Source organism: Orussus abietinus, unplaced genomic scaffold, assembly GCF_000612105.2.
Source record: "Orussus abietinus isolate OABI.00-Male unplaced genomic scaffold, Oabi_2.0 scaffold358, whole genome shotgun sequence".
Classification (NCBI taxonomy): Eukaryota; Metazoa; Arthropoda; class Insecta; order Hymenoptera; family Orussidae; genus Orussus; species Orussus abietinus.
The window spans coordinates 58,607-78,393 of NW_019394899.1; the positions used below are offsets into that span (position 1 = coordinate 58,607).

The 19,787-nt window shown below is 46.0% G+C and overlaps 1 protein-coding gene across 1 annotated transcript in view; it reads left to right on the top strand.

Annotated features, from left to right (window-relative positions):
* Positions 1 to 19,787, top strand: part of LOC105704026 (coiled-coil domain-containing protein 39) — a 25,207-nt gene continuing 5,420 nt past the window's right edge. The window contains exons 1-3 of the mRNA XM_012432870.2: positions 1 to 870; positions 1,145 to 1,214; positions 1,336 to 1,491. The gene's annotated coding sequence lies outside the window, so the exon portion shown is untranslated. The remainder of the gene's footprint in view (positions 871 to 1,144; positions 1,215 to 1,335; positions 1,492 to 19,787) is intronic.

A 19,787-nucleotide genomic window follows, 5' to 3' on the forward strand; every position in this document is an offset into this window, starting at 1 on the left:
GAGAGGCCGAGGCGAGAACGCGCGCCTCCCGGAATCCCCGGCGACGATCGCGAGCGCCGCGTGGGCGGACGTCTATGGGAGAAAATTCATCCCAGGAATTCGTGATAAAATACAGTGATAGCGTATCCGTAAATCTCTCCCCCTTAGAGTCGACCACGCTCTCCCGTTCGACGTTCGACGCACGGTAACGATATCCATCACCGATTCCTACGAGCAGCGGCGAAGGAACCGAGGACCGATTCATTTTAACCGGACCATCGTACTCCCGACTCTCTGCCCCGCGAGTTTCGATTCGCGCTGCCCCCGGTCCGCGGGATAAAATTAATTCACCTCGGGGTAAATTTAAACACTGACGCGGCATTTGTTGCCGAGTCAATGCGAGGGATCAAAGAGGAGGCGTCGAAGGGACAGGGAGCCCGGTCCCCTGCCGGGCATTTTTTCTCGGGCGAAAGGAACGAGGGGAAACGAGGGAACTCCGTCGCGGCGCGGTCGGTAAAGTAGGCCGCGCTCCTACGGCCGGACGGGGAGGCTCGCTCGGGGCGAGGATGGCGACGCCGCGGTGACGCGGCCCACGCGGCAACGGGAAGGCGAGCGATCGCCGCGGAGTCTCTCTCGGCTGCTCTCGGGTGGATCCCTCGGGGGAGACGATGTGGGTCGGGGGTAAAGGGGAGTCGCGATGATTTGACTCCTCCGGCGCGTCTCTACGGTGTCCTTGGCTTCGCCGTAGCGAGACTGCCATTCGTTCTAGCTTTAGCGCCGCAGCGCTTCTACGTTCTATTTGCCCGCGACCGTGCGCGCGCACCGCCTCGACTGGTAAACAAGTATGCTTGTCACCCGCGCGAATAGCGCAGGGGCGACAGGGTTACCAATGTTGGTCATGCATTTTCCTCCAGGTGGCTCGCTTTAATTATTCTAGGAATCTATATATTTAGCTTTGCCCATTCAATGTCGCCCGTATTTTGTCCGCCGTCGAGGAGTTATTTCCCCTTTCGACGGGGAGAGAGTCTCTCGAACGGCGCTATCGATTATCTTTCGCGATCGGGTCGATTGGTAAATCGTAGATTCATGGAATAGATTGACGCATGCCACTGATTTCATTTTGAATCCTCAAATTTTACTCTACTCGTTTCCTTTTACTTTGCAGATTACTAGGACAATGGTAACGTGAGAACGGGAACATTTTATTCGCCCACTTTGAGACGAGATGAGACTTTGTAATTTTACTAAATTTATTATGCGTGCGTTTTTACCGGGCTTATTTTTGCGTCGCTATTGACAATCAATTTGGGGACATTGTAAGTCCCTCGAATGTAAATGCGGAAGAAATTATTGCAGGAACGTGGGAGTCAGAGTTCGGGCTCCGGAAGGGCCGACCCTCTTCGAAGGAGCGTCCCCAATTTCCCAGCGGATCCCCCTGGCTCCGAGCGATAATGCCTTATCGAAAAGAGGACACGGAGGCTCGAAACTTCTCAAAAGTCAACGGGGATTAAGGTATTGTGAAACATCGATTAGATTATAATGATCCGGACGGTTTTCCGTCCGCCCCACTTCGTGAGTTACGTAGGTGCCGTGTTAAAATTTCAGCTAAAATTGGTCAAACTGTCGCAATAGGTGGTAACAACCAATTGCAAATCATCCTTACACTGAGGATCTTGACAAATAAATTCGTTAAGGTATTACGCGTTTTCGAAACCGAAAGATTTCACTTCCCGGACATCTCTCGTTGATTAGTCCATGATTTGATTAAGGTCACTTCAGGAATGGAGATGTGAAATAGAAGTGGAATGGCAAGAGTTCCTTGAACGTACTCTTATCTATGAGCAGAACCAATTCATGTATTTCAGATCAACGAGTCTAGTGACTGGACTCGTTCAAATCAGTCAATTCGAATACAACACTTTTTCTTAAGGGTAAAAGACCAAACTGTCCGAAACTTTGACACATCACTCCTGATCACATCTAAGAATTGTCCTGACACATTGAAAATTTGGATTTTTCAACCAAATTTTTTAACTCAGCCCAGACAAGAACCAAAATGGCATCGAGCTCTCATATTTCGATCAATATACAATTATCAAAGGCTCTAATATGAGAAACTAAAGGGTCAGGACAATTTTACAACAATTTAGAACACTCTGGTAATCGATAAACTCGCATTTCAACGGGATAAAGGCAAAAAAAAGTGTTGTATGCGCTTCTATGCTAAAACGATGGGAATACGAGGTCTCGGAGTGAAAATTTAATTGACCTGGAAATCACAGATGGCGCAGGGGGTCCCTTTGCAGGTTAATTAGGACCCCAGAAAACACGAATCCAGAGGATTTCTGGAGTTTTACTTTGATTTCTTTACAATTATTGTACGAAAAGGACAGGCGGAGTATTCCATTTGGTACCATACCCAATATAATTCGACCCAGCTGTCAATATAAAAACGAACGTCGGCAACGTAGGCGTTTAGAAAAATCTTCTTTATCGACGTCGATCAAGTTCCTCGACGTGTTTCACTTCACCTTAAGGTTTCGATTTTCAACCCGTAAGGAGTGACGGTAAATAGGCGCTCAGTCTCGGAACGTTTAAACCTTGACTTAAAAACTAGACCTTACGTGCTAGATGACCTCGAGGCGACTCAGAGTGTAAGGTTAGCATTCGCTCAGTCTTCGTAGGTAACCGCGCAACCAAACTGTATAAACCGCTGCGACATCACCTTAATTCTAAAAATTCCCCCGAAAACGTCTCTCTTCTACGAGATCAAGCTCTCCATCTCGAAATATCCTGTTATTACGGAGCCGTATTTGTAAACCTGCATCCATCCCCAGAAAGCGAAGAAGCGACCAGCCTCTCGATAATTTACCTTAAGGACAACGTGTTAATGAATCACGGATATACGGTAATCAATGTCCAAGTAATTCCGCATAAGTTTAGCTACCCTCTGTCTCACACGGGATCGGACTCTCGGCGATAACTCGTTAAGGACGTTAAGTTAATGAATTAGGAGTATCCAGTCATTAATGTCTAGTCCTGTACTCATGTACGCCCTCCCACGGTTCCACACATACGCAGCCTCTCGACCACGCGAGTGCACCCGCACTCTCGTACCGCGTATTATCCGTACCTACGTACATAGGAAAGCCGCCTCCTCCTGCGCTCTTATTCCCGTCCGATGCGTCTTTAGTCGGAAACGCCTTTTGCGGCCACCTTCAAAGGGAAACGAGGGAATTAACGGAAATAAAAGAGGAGTCGTTGCGTAAGCTGGCGCACCCCGGTCAACCCGCGGCCGTCCTGCCTCGCGAGGTGACGCGCGGTCCACCAAGCAACAGGTGTAACCGCCGCTTATTTCAAGCATAACGGAAGATCCAGGGGATCCCGGGGGAATTTCACCGATTAAATCCGAAACCCGTGTCGACGAGTCGGTGACGCGTCCTCGCGGTTACACGGTACCCCGTTTTACCCGGCGCGCTTTTACGAACGCGCCTGGGCTCGACCTTTCGCTACGGCTGACTTCCCGGGAAAAACATTTTGTTCCGATTTCTAACTGGCCACGGTGCCATCGGACGAAAAACCGACCCGGGGTTCGCTCTGTACGCGACTGTACGTACAGCTGTACTACGGCAAGTGTACAGGATACGCACGTGGGTTGCGTCATTATTGGTTGTAAATTTTCGAAGCTGCGATCCTCCATTCCCACGCAGGCCGAATGACAAGAGGCAACGTAACTGTCATGGAATTATTGAATCCTGTGCCGCAGTGTCGTAAAATTGCGAACGATACGAATAAAATGTGCGGTTTTAATAGATATGAAAAAAGAAAAAAGGGGGCAGAGTTTAAAGTTGTAACAACGAATTGTAATTTATCAGGATATATATATATATCCCTGAACGGGTGTACGTTTTTTCCCTGAGGTTGAATACAATGAGATTAATCACGATTATCGAGATCTTTGTTCAGATTTTTATCTCGTCTTCCGAGTTGTCAGCGTGGATTTTCCGGACGGCACAAACCGCGGGAAATACGAATTCATCAAGTCGTGCTTCGACAATTAGATACGCTACGATCCCGGTACTATTTCCCCCCGCGTCCTATCCTTGGATATATGTCCTATATAGTCTGATTTGATAACATCAATTCCGTCACCGTTTAATTACACCTGTAGGGTCCTTTGAAAGCAAATAAAAAAAAAAACAATGAAACATCCCTCTTCATTCTCATACTTTCCACTAGATACGTACTTATATTATTTCGTATCCGAATATGTCGGTATATGTCCTATATAGTCTGATTTGATAACATCAATTCCGTCACCGTTTAATTACACCTGTAGGGTCCTTTGAAAGCAAATAAAAAAAAACAATGAAACATCCCTCTTCATTCTCATACTTTCCACTAGATACGTACTTATATTATTTCGTATCCGAATATGTCGGTATATGTCCTATATAGTCTGATTTTATAACATCAATTCCGTCACCGTTTAATTACACCTGTAGGGTCCTTTGAAAGCAAATAAAAAAAAAAAAACAATGAAACATCCCTCTTCGTTCTCATACTTTCCAATAGATACGTACTTATATTATTTCGTACCCGAATATATCGATATATGTCCTATGTAGTCTGATTTGATAACATCAATTCCGTCACCGTTTAATTACACCTGTACGGTCCTTTGAAAGCAAATAAAAAAACAATGAAACATCCCTCTTCATTCTCATACTTTCCAATAGATACGTACTTATATTATTTCGTACCCGAATCGAGTTAACGATAAACGTTTAGGAGGGTAGGTGAAGTTGAAACTTATAAATTGAGTATTTTAAAAATGTTCTAATGGTAAATTAACGATCCAACGTTTTGCACGGGGTGGAAACCAGTTGCACCCTTAAATCGTCCTTTCATTGACGAAATTGCGCCTGATTCTCTCTCCATGGGCGTTCGATTATCGCTCCCTTGGTTCATCTTTAGGTATCCTTCCAATTTATCACGGAGACCGAGAATTGGGACTGAAGCAAAAAAAGTAGATCTTTCGAAAGATGCTCGCCTAGGCGTGCTTCCTTTTACGATTCCACTAAGCACGTGTTCCCTGAGAATTCCGGAGTCGAGAAGCCAGGGGCTTTACGCCACACGGTCCAGGACAAAGCAACGGATAAACGGGGGAAGAGATCAAGGCGGTACTCCTACTTCCCTCAACCGATCCGAAGAGGGAGTCGAAGATTCCGAGGATGCCGATAAATTCTCTCCGTCGATTCTTCCCGATATTTTACCGGTTCGCGTAGCTTCCCCGAGGAAACGTCCCCAGTTATTGTATCCATCAGCCTATGTACTCGGAAGTTCGATTCCATTCGGAACGAAGAGCCCGACTTATCCGATTTTTATTCAGACATGGTATATTAATTTTGTAACATAGCTTCAGTTAAAAGATATGTGTTAAAAATTTAATACACACGTATGTAATGAAATTATTAAAAGGAAGTCATAATTTTACAATACGCGTATTATAATTTTATAATAATTTTAGAAGATATATGTGCCCATAATTATGAAAGTGGTCTAAGTCAAAATTTAAAAAAAAATGAGTTTATCAGTTATTTCACGCCATATTATTTCAAACGAAATTAATTCAATGTAATTTCGAAACAAAAAATATATGACTTAGACCACTTTCATAATTATGGGCACATATTTACAAAATTATAAAGTATTATCATGAAATTAAAAAGTCATCTCGAGAATTATAAATAGGGTGTACTATGAGATATAAAATTTACTATCTTCCCCACACAATTTCGCAGAATTATATCATAATGTTATAAAATTGTAAATTTATTTAGAGGTTTGCAACGAGTGTATACTAATTCACTTTCGTAGACATCAAATTTATAACTGTGTTACAACCTTGGGTACTAAAAGTGTATCAACCGTTGAATCTTTTTAACAGCGTAGCAGCAAAACCACGCAGGTCATCGCGCAGCGGTTCACGCAACCGTTTCCCTCGCCGATTACGATTCGTTTTTATCTACCCTAAGAAAGGAACGGTTCCTAAAACCATCACCTCTCCAAAACGATAACCCCCTGATATTTTCAACCAAGCCTCCGCTCACGCCCCTTTCTCCACCTCGGGAGAAGCATCCCGGAAGAGACACCGACAGCCAGTGTATTTATCCCGGTACCGGGCCGAGCATTAAGGTGAAGTGAAACCCCCTTCAAATCAGTCAATTCGAATACAACACTTTTTTTTAAGGGTATTAAACCAAACTGTCCCAAACATTGACACGTCACCCCTGATCATGTAAGAATTGTCCTGACACGTTCAAAATTTGGATTTTTGGAAAAATTGTTTAACTTAGCCCAGACAAGAACCAAAATGGCGTCGAGCTCTCATATTTCGATCAATATACAATTATCGAAGGCTCTGATATGAGAAACGAAAGGGTCAGGACAATTTTACGATAATTTAGAACACTCTGGTAATCGATAAACTCACATTTGAATGGGATAAAGGCAAAAAAAGTGTTATACACGCTTCTATGCTAAAACGATGGGAATACGAGGTCTCGGAGTGAAAATTTAATTGACCTGGAAATCACAGATGGCGCAGGGGGTCCCTCCGCAGTCAATTAGGGCCCCAGAAATCATGAATCCAGAGGATTTCTGGAGTTTTACTTCGACTTCTTGATATTTATTGTACGAAAACGACAGGCGGAGTATGCCATTTGGTACAATACCCAATATAATTCGGTATAGCTGTCGATATAAAAACGAACGTCGGCAACGTAGGCATTTGGAAAAATCTTCTTTACCGACGTCGATCAAGTTCCTCGACGCGTTTCACTTCACCTTAACCGCGAAAAGAAAAATGGTCCTTAACCCCGAATGCCGCCAATTTGACTTTCGGCGCGGTGAAGAACCACCGCCCGAAGAAAGGCATTATTACGCCGACCCTAACTCACCCGCGTCCGAGTCCTGGAATCGAGAAGCCAGCGGCAGGACAAAGCAGGACGCGGCGGAAAGGAGCAATCGGGGCGGCGTCCCGAAACGGAGGGCGAAGAATCCGTGGACGCCAATGGCCGCGAGAGGGTGAGGAGGGAGCGAGACGGCGCGAGCGCGGCGCGGCGGGCGAGGGGAAGTCAGCGGGGCGAGGAGAGGCGAAGCGAAACATCGGCGGTTAAGGCGGCCGTGGGAGCGGGAGGGGAGGGGCGGGGCAGTGGCGGCCCGCGCGGTGGTGACGGTGGTGCGGTCGCGGCGGCGGCGGCGGCGAGGACGAGGGCGGGAAAGAGGAGGGAAAGAGGATCGGCCCATCGAGAATGACTACACGTGTCGCTGCAGCGGGATGTTGACCTCAAACGGCTCCCTCGGCGTGACGTAACCTCGAAAGGGTTGAGAAACGGCTAGGTCGGCCAATGCGGGCTGCCGGACGACTCCGGGCCCCGGAGCCGCGTTCCGCTCGACTTTGCCCGGCTTTGGCCGAGAGATTCCGTCGGGACGCGCCTTCGCGACGCGGACGGCCCTTTTCAATGGACCCGATGCCCGCCGAGGCTTTACGTAACGCGTGAAAGGGGCTTCCCGAGCGCTGTCCCCCTTTACCGTGGCTAGACGAGCTTCGAGTGGCTTAGAAGGTACCGAGTACGGCAATTATCTAACGGAGTAATGGCGATTTCCAGTCCCTTCGGACAAACCGACCCGGAATTGACCCGCCCGTTCGGAATTAATCATCTTCGGGTTGCAACGCTGCAACGATGAGGAAGGAACTCCATTTCCTGGTCTTCGGTCATTTTCGACTCTCGATGAATGGTCTCTTACTTTTTTTTTTCTTTCAACGTTCCCAGTGCGTTACTTAAGACGCGTAGGTAGGACGCGTATCTCGCGGGCATGCGCGCGCGCGCGGTACGTATCGAGGAGCGACGAGCGACTTCTCCATCGTCGCGAGGCGAGGAGCGCAACGGTAAAGGCGCTCGGTAGTAGGTCGAGGCCGTTAATGCTCTCCGTGGCGGCGCGGTGGTGCCACGCGGGTATTTACCCGGTGCACGTGAAAACACCACGAACGCGAGGTGCGCCCGTCCGCGCGCGCGCACGCGCGCGAGCCGCCGGCCGCGGACGCGTACGTGCGTGTGCCGCGACCCCGGGTGGCACCGGATGGTACCAACGCGCACGGGACGAGGAACAACCGAGCCTTGTTCGTCGAGTGTGCACCGAACCGGCCTCGGAAATCGCCCGGTGGGGCTCGTTCGACAGTTTTGCCCTCGCCCGGAACTACCGATGGGAAATGTCCAGTCGAAAAATAACCACATTCATCGCCGGCACGGACAAATTGGGGATCTCGGTTTCGCTCGCTGTGGTCGCCTTTGGCGCCCATTAGGATGTGGAGGAATGTAAAGACCGTGGAAAGTAAACGCTCGAATTGTCTCGCTTTATCGTTGCCCGATAAGGCCTCGGCGATATCCACCGGGTGGACTGATTTCGGAAGAAATCCCCGGAGCTCGTTCGGCTCTTTGGTTCCGGTTAACTTTTTCGCCGCGGCACTTCTCGAGCAGTTAAAACATCCGCTACCTAGAAATAGGTAAATAGAAATACCTGGCTCGGGTTTCCTTGATTAGGACGAAGATTTCGAGTTTTTAGATCGCGGAATGTTTCAATACTTTTCTTTTCTTTTTTTTTTTTAATTTTCCTGTAATATTTTGTATTTTATAGGAATGCATCACTTGTAAATTGGTTTTGTAGTATTAAGATGTACGTTTTAGAACCCGATTCGGCTTATCAATTTTACGAGATGAGACCCACCTCGTTTGCATCGTATAGCTTAGATTACCATATAAATTGATAAAAAGCGTGCAACAATGACCGTGGATTATCCGCTCAGATAGTTCATCGAAGCTTAGCTACGAGGTGGAAGTAAGTTCAACGCGCGGAAGTGAATTTCGTGCGATTTATCAACGTGTCATTAGGAAAGACGAGGATCGGTTATTTATTTATTCGCCGGATGTAAATGTGAAGAAACAATCTTCCCAACAGGGCGCGTTTATACATTATGCGTGGCGGCTCCATAAGCATGCAGGACGTAGCGCGATGGGGAGCGGCTGGCCCTTTAACCCGACATACTTGGACTCCATGGAGGCGAGTCCAGGGGAGTCCAGGGGAGTCCAGGGGAGTACAGGTGAGCTCGGGTTAGCTCAGGTGAACTGTGACAACTGGAAAGGGGGGTTGCGCTCACAAAAACGTCCGCCATTAATATGTAGATATACGGTTCGATTAGTACTTCGACTGTCCAACTTTCCCACAAAATGGGCCTCGTGGGACGTATAAACAAAGCGTAACGCCGAACCAACTGCGCTCGAAAGAACGGACAGGGCGAGGCATTTTCTAAAATCACCAAACCGATCGCCAAGAATTCCTGGAGGCCCTGGTGGAACTTAATATGCGGTCATGTTAAGGTGAAGTGAAACCCCCTTCAAATCAGTCGATTCGAATACAACACTTTTTTTTAAGGGTATTAAACCAAACTGTCCGAAACTTTGACACATCACTCCTGATCATCTAAGAATTGTCCTGACACATTCAAAATTTGGATTTTTGGAAAAAAATTTTTAACAACCCAGACCAGAACCAAAATGACGTCGAGCTCTGATATTTCGATCAATATACAAAAAATTCAAGCGACCCAAGCGAAGTGAAATATTAAAAAATGCACATATCTGTATTAAATAAACCAATCGGTTTCGTTCATAGCTTAAAAAATGAAGAAAAATCGTCCACTCCCGATGGCCTCGTTAAAGTTGACTTTACTCATTCAAGAGGTTCAAAAAACAACATTCATTGTCCAATTTGACACGCCAGGCTGAACATCGCAGATAATGACTAGGTCTGAGTTTCTTAATTATCGAAGGCTCTGATATGAGAATCGAAAGGGTCAGGACAATTTTACGACAATTTAGACCACTCTGGTAATCGATAAACTCGCATTTCAACGGGATAAAGGGAAAAAAAGTGCTGTATGCGCTTCTACGCTAAAACGATGGGAATGCGAGGTCTCGGAGTGAAAATTTAATTGACCTGGAAATCACAGATGGCGCAAGGGGTCCCTCTGCAGTCAATTAGGGCCCCAGAAAGCACGAATCCAGAGGATTTCTTGATATATATATTGTACGAAAACGACAGGTGGAGTATGCCATTTGGTACCATATCCAATTTAATTCGACCCAGCTGTCAATATAAAAACCAACGTCGGCAACGTAGGCATTTAGAAAAATCTCCTTTATCGACGTCGATCAAGTTCCTCGACGTGTTTCACTTCACCTTAAACGGGATTTAAATCGAACTAGGGACTTTTCCTTTGTAAAATAGCAACGTTCATTTGTACTTGTACGAGCTTCCAGGCAGTAGACGTATTCCCGCGCCGTATGATGCGGCTCCATAAGCATGCAGGACGCGGCGCGCCGGGGAGCGGCTGGCGTTTTAAACCCGAATATAACCGGGCTCAGGTGAGTCGAGGTGAGTCGAGGTGAGCTCAGGTGAGCTCAGGTGAACCGCGGAGAACGAGAAAGGGGATTCGGCGGGTAAGGGTGTCGACTCGAAGAGAAAGGCGAGGCAAGGAAGGACGTCGGTCCTGCCCCGCGCGGCGAGCGAGCGGCTCTTGGGAGAGGAGGCCGCGGATTCCCTTCCTTCTCCTTATCGGAACATCCATGCGCGCACCTCCGTCGCTTTCTCTACCATTTCTTCCTCCCGTTTTCCACGTGCAGCTCGCTACCCTGCACGGGCGTCTTCCTATATCGGTCCTGCTGCTGCCTTCGCGGGACCGAAATACCTACGCATACGCACGCCTACCTACGATTCACCAGTGGAAACTCCGATCTCCCTCCCTCGCACTTGCGTGCAAGACCGACGTGGACGTGGGCGTACGGATACCGACGTTATTGCTCGCGGGTGTTCGCTTTTTCCCCACCACCTTCTCGCGAGCGTTCGGTCTGAAAAATCGCTCCTTCAAAAATATCGCCCAGGTTCCTGCAACCGGAAGCACTCCTCCACGAGTTAAGGTGAAGTGAAACATCCTTCAAATCAGCCGATTCGAATACAACACTTTTTTTTAAGGGTATTAGACCAAACTGTCCGAAACCTTGACACATCACTCCTGATCATCTAAGAATTGTCCTGACACATTGAAAATTTGGATTTTTCAAGAACATTTTTTAACTCAGTCCAGACCAGAACCAAAATGGCGTCGAGCTCTCATATTTCGATCGATATACAATTATCAAAGGCTCTGATATGAGAATCGAAAGGTTCAGGACAATTTTACGACAATTTAGAACACTCTGGTAATCGATAAACTCGCATTTGAACGGGATAAAGGCAAAAAAAGTGTTGTATGCGCTTCTTTGCTAAAACGATGGTAATACGAGGTCTTGGAGTGAAAATTTAATTGATCTGGAAATCACAGATGGCGCAGGAGGTACCACTGCAGTCAATTAGGGCCCCAGAAAGCATGAATCCAGAGGATTTCTGGAGTTTTACTTCGATTTCTTTATAATTATTGTACGAAAACGACAGGTGGAGTATGCCATTTGGTACAATACCCAATATAATTCGACACAGCTGTCAATATAAAAACGAACGTCGGCAACGTAGGCATTTAGAAAAATCTTCTTTATCGACGTCGATCAAGTTCCTCGACGTGTTTCACTTCACCTTAATCCTTCCTTCCTATCGTTTTCTCCCGCCTTTGGGAACATCGGATCGTAACTTGGATCGACTGCATTCGTCGACGAAACGAATAGGAAGTCTCTCGATGGAGACTCCTTTACGTTTATTGAGTGTTGGTATTCGAAACCTAACCGTTTCATCTCGAATTTCAATTCACGAGACAATAATTGGCAAGATTGGCCGTTGGCCGACTAGCGACCTTGAAAGGACATTCTCTTTAAAAATTCCCCTCATATTTGATCGTCCTAGATCTGTAATGAAGGATTCACCAAATTTACCACGTTGTCAAATTTTAGTCTCCCTCCTTTACCGCCAGGTCCGTCGTATCTTTTGCTAAGGGTTACCTAACCTTTCGAATAGGTAGAAGGTAAGAAAGAGCAAAATGGTTCCAGTAACACGAGCTCTAGACTCAATACCCACCCACGAGTCGCTAGACCGCACCTCGCTCTGTCCCTCTTCCTCGCGCTATCAACGCCGAGTCTTTCTCCCCCTTACCGTCGGCCTTTCCGCCTAAGCTAGACCGCACGAACACCCTGACTGTTCCGTTCCGTTTCCCGCCGAGCCCTGGGCTTAGATACGCGCCCGTTCAGGCTAGTGCCCGGCTACTGGGGTCGGCAAACGGAAATATCCTTATCGCGGCTATCCGGGGAGTTAGGGCGTCGCAACGCCGGGGCGAATCGCTTTCGCCGAGCGGTGGTCGTCGAGATCCGGGCGCCCCGCTGCCACGTCACCACTAGGGATGCTAGTGTGCACGTGTACTATCGTTTCCACGGTATCGTGGAACCGAGTAAATTTTACGTCAAATACGTGCACGCTGAATAAAGCTTATTTTGTTTTGTAACATTGCCTGTTTCTTCTTAAGGGGACGCGAAAATGACGTCAAAGAGCTCGCGCTTATGAAACTTCTCTAAACTGCGTGTACTGAATGGATTCAAACTGTGCAATATATGAGCCGCTCAGTGCACACATTGATTAACTCCATAAAACAAAAAATTGAGAAATGCGATGAAGTAATGTAGATTCTTTTTTAAAATTCCCATTATAATATAAATTCAAATATATAATGTAGAATACATAAATACAGTTATAGTTTTCATCTAACGGTATATAAAATGAATAAGAAAGAATAGCCAAAAAATAATCGTCGGTAATGTTACGGTTTTTATGTGACTGGTGGAGTTAATCGATTTGGCAACTGACAAAAGTAATAAAGTGAAATTCTGTCTTTAAATTTTTAAGTTTTTTATTACATAAAGAGTTAGTTATTCAGCAATATAAATAATGTCTTCTTCATCAGCTGTATGTAAGGATTCGTCATTTCGATTTGTTGTCAAGTTTTTATAGTAATCATGTTTAACAGGAGGAATGCATTTCAGATGACAGACAATCAGATGAATCCGAGAAACACGATAAATGACTTCTTGCCCCAGACTTTCTGCTGATAAATCGTATTGAAGAATCATCCCTGCTTTCCACATCCACATTGTTATTAGTTTCACTCATCTTGATTATAACGGTATAATATTTAGTTCTTTAAAAACAATCAGGGAGTAATGTTGAAAAGACCAAAAAATATGTAGTCCGTGTAATATTGGTGAAGTATACAGTAACATTCAGCGTGAGAGATCACTGTTATACCAACTACCGTCTGCATTGCGCTTCTTTCTATCTGTTTGCTGATGCGATTTTATTACTCATATTGTTGAAAGGGGGAAAGCATCTTCGGCTGTTCAAAAAAAAAAGCCTCGATGTACGGCCGCAACAGATAATCCAATAATACTATACTGCCAGGTATTCGTCTACGATTTACATTAGAGGATGGAGTTAATCAAAATGGCTTCTGAAATAAATTACTTATTATTCTATGCCCAAAAAAATTTTGCCGTTTAATGGTGTTAATCTCTATTAATCGGGAAAGATATTATAAATATAAAAAGTTATGACTATACCAAGTGCTTTGACACCTAAATTTAAGATTTTTCAAAAAGTGGAGTTAGTCGATGTGTGTACTGAGCGGCTCATATATACGAAGGATAGAAGGAAGATCCTGAAACTTACGAAATGTCAATGCTTAAGAAATCTTTTCATAGATATTTCCAAAATTCGTTACATGAAATGAAATTTCATGAGAGTCAGGACCTTCCTTATAGCCTCCATATTATAAAGTGTGATACGATTCGACACGCCTAGTTCGGCGAATAGTTTCATGGACGATTGGTTCTTCGGATGCCACTTTGACATCCCCTTAAAACTTTGAACCGCCGATACTGAGCCGAAGATATTTCTATGAATTTTCGTTTTTCCTTGCATTATATGGATGTAAAGTGTACATCGATAATGCACTAACGCGTTAAGGTGAAAACTGTTGATATCGAGGATTACCGTGTAGAATGGAGAGATCCAATATGGCGAAATGCTTCATCTGGATTATTTGCTGTCTTCGGGCTCGAAGTATTGCCGAACTGGGCAGATGTTGCCATTAGTCAGTTCTGTATTATCTTTTATTACGAACCCTGCAGTATATCTTAACTAGGTCCTCCGAAGCCGTTAAGGTGGCAATAATTGACATCACCATTTAGGCTGACCGTTCCCTTCTGATAGGGTAATCTGTGACACGTAATATTTTATCAGATGTGACGAATTTCGTGGAGGGTGGGTTTTCAGCTATAACTTGTTGCTTCTCGTTAGTTATTTACAAAACTTTTCTCTCTAGAAATTTCGGGGGTAGATTTGGGCTCACCCTTGAACACAAAAGATTAATGTCTTGAACGCGATTTACCCCGCAATGCTCAATACTTGTCGTCGCTTCTCATCGCTACATTTGTAATCTTTAGTTCTACACCGTTACATCCTCTCGTTAATATTATAACGTGCAAGTGCCATATTTCTGATCTCCATAAGAAACTAACATCAAACCGTAAGGAATATCGAAAAAATGCATACATTCTGCAGGAATACGTACTAAATTCATGACTCACGTTACAAATGATTACCAAATGTCCCTAAAGTATCCTAAAATTAGTATAACACGTTCGAATAAAACTTCGAAAAAAGTGTCAAAATTAAGATTTTTTTTTCACGTTATAACTTTATTCCCCTCAAAATGTAACGTGTACGTAAATAAAATCTACCTCTCGTTGGTACACATATTCGGATAAAAATCATGACGCCACCATAAAAAATATCGCCTCATCGCGGACTTTTCCAAATGAAGAAGGTACCGGCGGCGAAGTGCGGGGACCGCTTACTCACCAACTTGACCGTCAGATGAAAAGCCGCTTGTCCGCGATTCCGCTCGCCCTGCCGTCCGCCGTCCGTCGCAAAGTCGGCGAGGGTCGTGCGCGTGGGCGGGTGCGCATGCGCTCGCACGAGACGCGCGCAGAACGTCGAGAGACGCACGAGGGGTAGGATCGCGCGGTCCGCTCGACGGCGAGCTACTCGAGAGACCGAATACCTGGACGACTCGAGCCCAGAAGTCGGCGGCTCGGAGAGCGTGCACGCGCCTTCGCGCGCGTTCACGCGCCTTCGAGAGGGTAACTCGCCACGGGGCGTTGCTCCCTGCCCTACTCTACCGTGTCCTGGGCTCGACGTTTCTCCGGCCTGTCCTGCTTTACCCGGCTCTATCCTGTCCCGGCTCTCTATTGCTCCGATGCATCTATTCCTGCCCGCCGAGCAGATAGTGGTTACGCCTATCCCCGCGCGGAAGTGTACACACGCTTCTGCGCGCGGGGTGAAGCGCGATTAGTGCACGCTCCGAAACCTAGTCCGGAAATGAAAACGAAGTGAAACCTCATGGATTTCACGCGTCGAGGGAATAACCTTATCTTCGGCTAGCTTTGTTGCTGGAATATCATTGTTACACTTATTAAGGTGAAGTGAAACACCCTTCAAACCAGTCGATTCGAATACAACACTTTTTTTTAAGGGTATTAGACCAAACAGTCCGAAACTTTGACACATCACTCCTGATCATCTAAGATATGTCCTGACACATTCAAAATTTGGATTTTTCAAAAAATTTTTTTAACAGTCCAGACCAGAACCAAAATGGCGTCGATCTCTCATATTTCGATCAGTATACAATTATCGAACGCTCTGATATGAGGGTCAGGACAATTTTACGACAATTTAGAACACTTTGATAATCGATAAACTCACATTTGAACGGGATAAGGGCAAAAAAAGTGTTGTATACGCTTCTATGCTAAAACGATGGGAATACGAGGTCTCGGAGTGAAAATTTAATTGACCTGGAAATCACAGATGGCGCAGGGGGTCCCTCTGCAGTCAATTAGGGCCCCAGAAAGCACGAATCCAGAGGATTTCTAGAGTTGTACTGCGATTTCTTGATAATTATTGTACGAAAACGACAGGCGGAGTACGCCATTTGGTACAATACCCAATATAATTCGGTATAGCTGTCGATATAAAAACGAACGTCGGCAACGTAGGCATTTAGAAAAATCTTCTTTATCGACGTCGATCAAGTTCCTCGACGTGTTTCACTTCACCTTAACGTGAGAGTACTATTTCGAGAGCGGCTTATCGTTTCTGAGATTTGAATCCGCATCGCGTCGCGATTTGAACTTCGGTTAAGTCGATCTCCGAGGTTAGGCATCGATGAACGGAGTCGGTACTTGTACCCCTGCCGTGCCATTCACTTGGATTGCAGAATTAGAATTATTTTATCATTACTTTCCATCCGGCGTAAAGTCATCGGTGAAGTAATAATCAACCCGGTAAGAGAAGAATTTTTTTTTATACCGGCTCGCTGTCTGGCGAAGATAAAAGAGAACTCTTCACCTTGGGCGAACAACTTGTCCGGTAATAAAGCTGGGGTTTACGAGAGGAGGACCAATCTGAGTGTTCTTTTCCTTTCCATGCCCCAAACTCTGCCTTTTTAAAATCAACTGGACTGTGGTAAAGCACTTCCTAAATCTACAATTCCCACCCGAGTTACGTATCACGGAAACCATTATGGATCAAAAATACGCTGCAGAGAGTTTACGGATACTTTGATAAAACTTCGACAGGTGGGAAAAGATGGAGGGAAGAAAGGTTCGATTCGGTCCGATAAAAATTAGAGGTTGATCTCATGGATGATCGAGCAAGCAAGGAGAAGGGGCCAGAAGGTGTACATAGTGTTGGGAAATTATGATTACCTGAAAATAGGTAACCAACGATTACATCCACTGCTCTGCCTTTGTCAAGATTCACCAAAGTTACTTATTAAGAGCGCGAGGGAAAAATAGGATTAAGACCCGGAAAAGCGGAAGAGTGGAATGTTAATCGACTTTAAAAAGTTATTATTTTGTATATAAAGAAAGAATCGGATATACGATACCCTTATCTCTGCATTGTTCCCTGGCAGGCATGAAAGCCTTCCCTTCTTATCCTGGCAACGTTATATCCGCAGGGAAGGCACTAATGTCCGCTGGTGTACGTATATTATGAAAATCGGAGGTAATTAAACGTGCCCTAGATTGCTTAACAGCAGGTAAATTTCAATTAGAATTGAACGGCAGTAGCCATCCAGGTGATAGTGGATAACTCCGTGCTCGCTCAGAATGGTATCTTAAAGTTGCAATTGTTTCTCGAAGTGCGCGTCCTAGAAACTGCGTAAAATCGGTCTCATAGTGTTACCGCGATAAACAGTGAAAATAAGAATGGAACGGATACACGAAAGTGAACCCAACGTTAGTAATACTCGTGCCTTATCAAGGAACGGATTCTACCGAAGGGAAATTCCAATCTAGAGATAAGGATGACTGTATTTAGAAATATCTCTGGACAGCTAATTCGCACAAATTTCAACTCTTCCCACTTTTACCCTAGAAGCATTCCGGTCTTCTTAATAAAAGATCATTAGAGGAAAATTAACTAAAATTACCTTTTTAAACGATTTCATTGGATACGGAGACTTAACGAGGTAAAGGGTTTAACTCTGCTCGGTTTACGTATTTCTCACTTTCGCAATTTAATTTTGTTATTCACAATCTACGAGCCACGCGGGGTAATCCCTCATAAAGACGTAAAATCCGGTTCGAGAAAGCTGGATATACAAGTAAGGGTGGTAATACGTACGCTCTAGGAAAGTACAGTTTAGTAAAGACCATTCACCCTGTGAATAACGAGGACTGGATTACATATCGTCCTAACTAAACCATAACCGTCTCTCGGACTAAAAAATGAATGTTGTCATTTTGGAAATTTATTCGTGGGAATAAACGTACACGCGTGTATATATGTCATTATATTTTATAAATATACGACGGTAAATACCCTACACCGAACAAGATAGGCTATTATTCGATCAATAACTGTACCGTATACAAGCGAAATTTCAATACAAGTTACTTAAAGATTTGCCAAATGATCACTTATACGTCACGTAATTATTTAATAACGTATCGCGTAATGTCAGAATCGATACCATAAATATGGAATGCACGGGTATTGGTCGTCGGTATCCTGAACCCGAAGCTGACCTCTGACGTGTATCCATGTCCTAAAAGCGATACTACAAATTCCCATCGTAAAGGTCTTAGACCCGGGTCGATTAAAGTTAAAAATACGGGTAGGGGAGGAAACATGTATGGGCTATGTAAAGCGGAGAGAAGGTGACTTTCGCGAGAACCTATTCCGCATTACACGTACGTCCTACAAACGTTCCCCTACCGCGTACTCACAAATGGTAATTCAATGTCTAATATACGAAATAACGCCAGAAAACAAAGCAAGTCCAACGCTTCGGTAAGTCCTTTATTATCCAGGAGGATCCCCTTCGTTAATATCGTAACCTTAAGAGATAATTGCCCCTATCTTCGAATAATCCGCCAGACAGAAAATCTTGAAATCCGTCATCCGCGAGTCGTTGACAATGGCCACCACCCAAGGGCTTCGAAATACACGTGGGTCGTTTTCCCATGGGCCGGGTAATCGCGAGACATCGCGCCGGGGTTTCCTCCAGGGCGTCAGGTTTTGACGAAGCGAGGGTTCCCTCTCGGATCCGGATATAAGGAGCGGCTCGTCGGCCCCTCGCGGGCGACACCCCCGGCGCACTCTCTTTGGGCACCAACGAGGGCCTCGTCGCTCTCCCTCGCACTCCGCCTAGGTCCGAGTCGTGTGTGGGTACCCGCCTCCCCGACGGCGGGCCTGGGCTGGCACTCGGTCTCGTCGGCTCGTTCCTAACCCTAGAAATAATTCCGAGCGCAGTCGAGTCGAGGCTCGGCGAGTCTCGGCGAGTCTCGGCCGCGATGCGGAGAGACGCCCTCGCCGGGCTCCGCAACGGACCCGGCGGAGGTGACGCCGACGTCACGGACGGGGCGTGTATCCCCACCACGGCATCCCTTCTCGTGGGGTCGTTGATCCCCCTAAGGACAATGACCTTGCGTCTGTGGCAACCGACCGAACGGTTCTCCGTTCCCGGATTCCTCGATTACCAATTGCTCCCTCTCGCTCCCTCCCTCCCTGGAACTCCCCTCGAACTCCCCTCGACGTTTCCTGGACACTTTCTCCGCGGTCGTCCGACCCCGCGGGGAGCCGACGAGATCCTTCCTCGGCCCGTCCTCTGACCCTCTTCCAAACATCACGAAAAACTCCCAAACATTACGGCGCTTCGGATACGGGTTAGGGCTCGGCATTCTACCGACAAAGTGGTCGGACGGCCGTCCGGCGACGTTTTCACGACTAAACGGGACTGCCTCGAGGATTATCCGGAACTTTTTTTGCGCCGCCGTAGTTTACGCCGAATAACGCAACGCTCGGTAACCGTTTCCCGGTCAACGGCGCTCTCGGTCCTCGGGTATACGAGGAAGAGCCAAATAATTATTGCCCTTTGGTTTTGTCCCTTGTACCCGTTTCTCGCTGGGTGATGTACCTCGTCCCGCTTGTACCGATTACTCCGGAAATTTTCGCCATGGCTTCGAGGACTCTTCGAGTAGTTATTCACTCCGAGCACCCGAAATTCTCCCGAATTCCATTAACCCTTTCGTTACCTTGGACGAGATATCTCGCGACCCGATACTGGCCGATCAACGCTTTTGACGAGATATCTCGCGACCCGGTACTAGCCGATCAACGCTTTTGACGAGATATCTCGC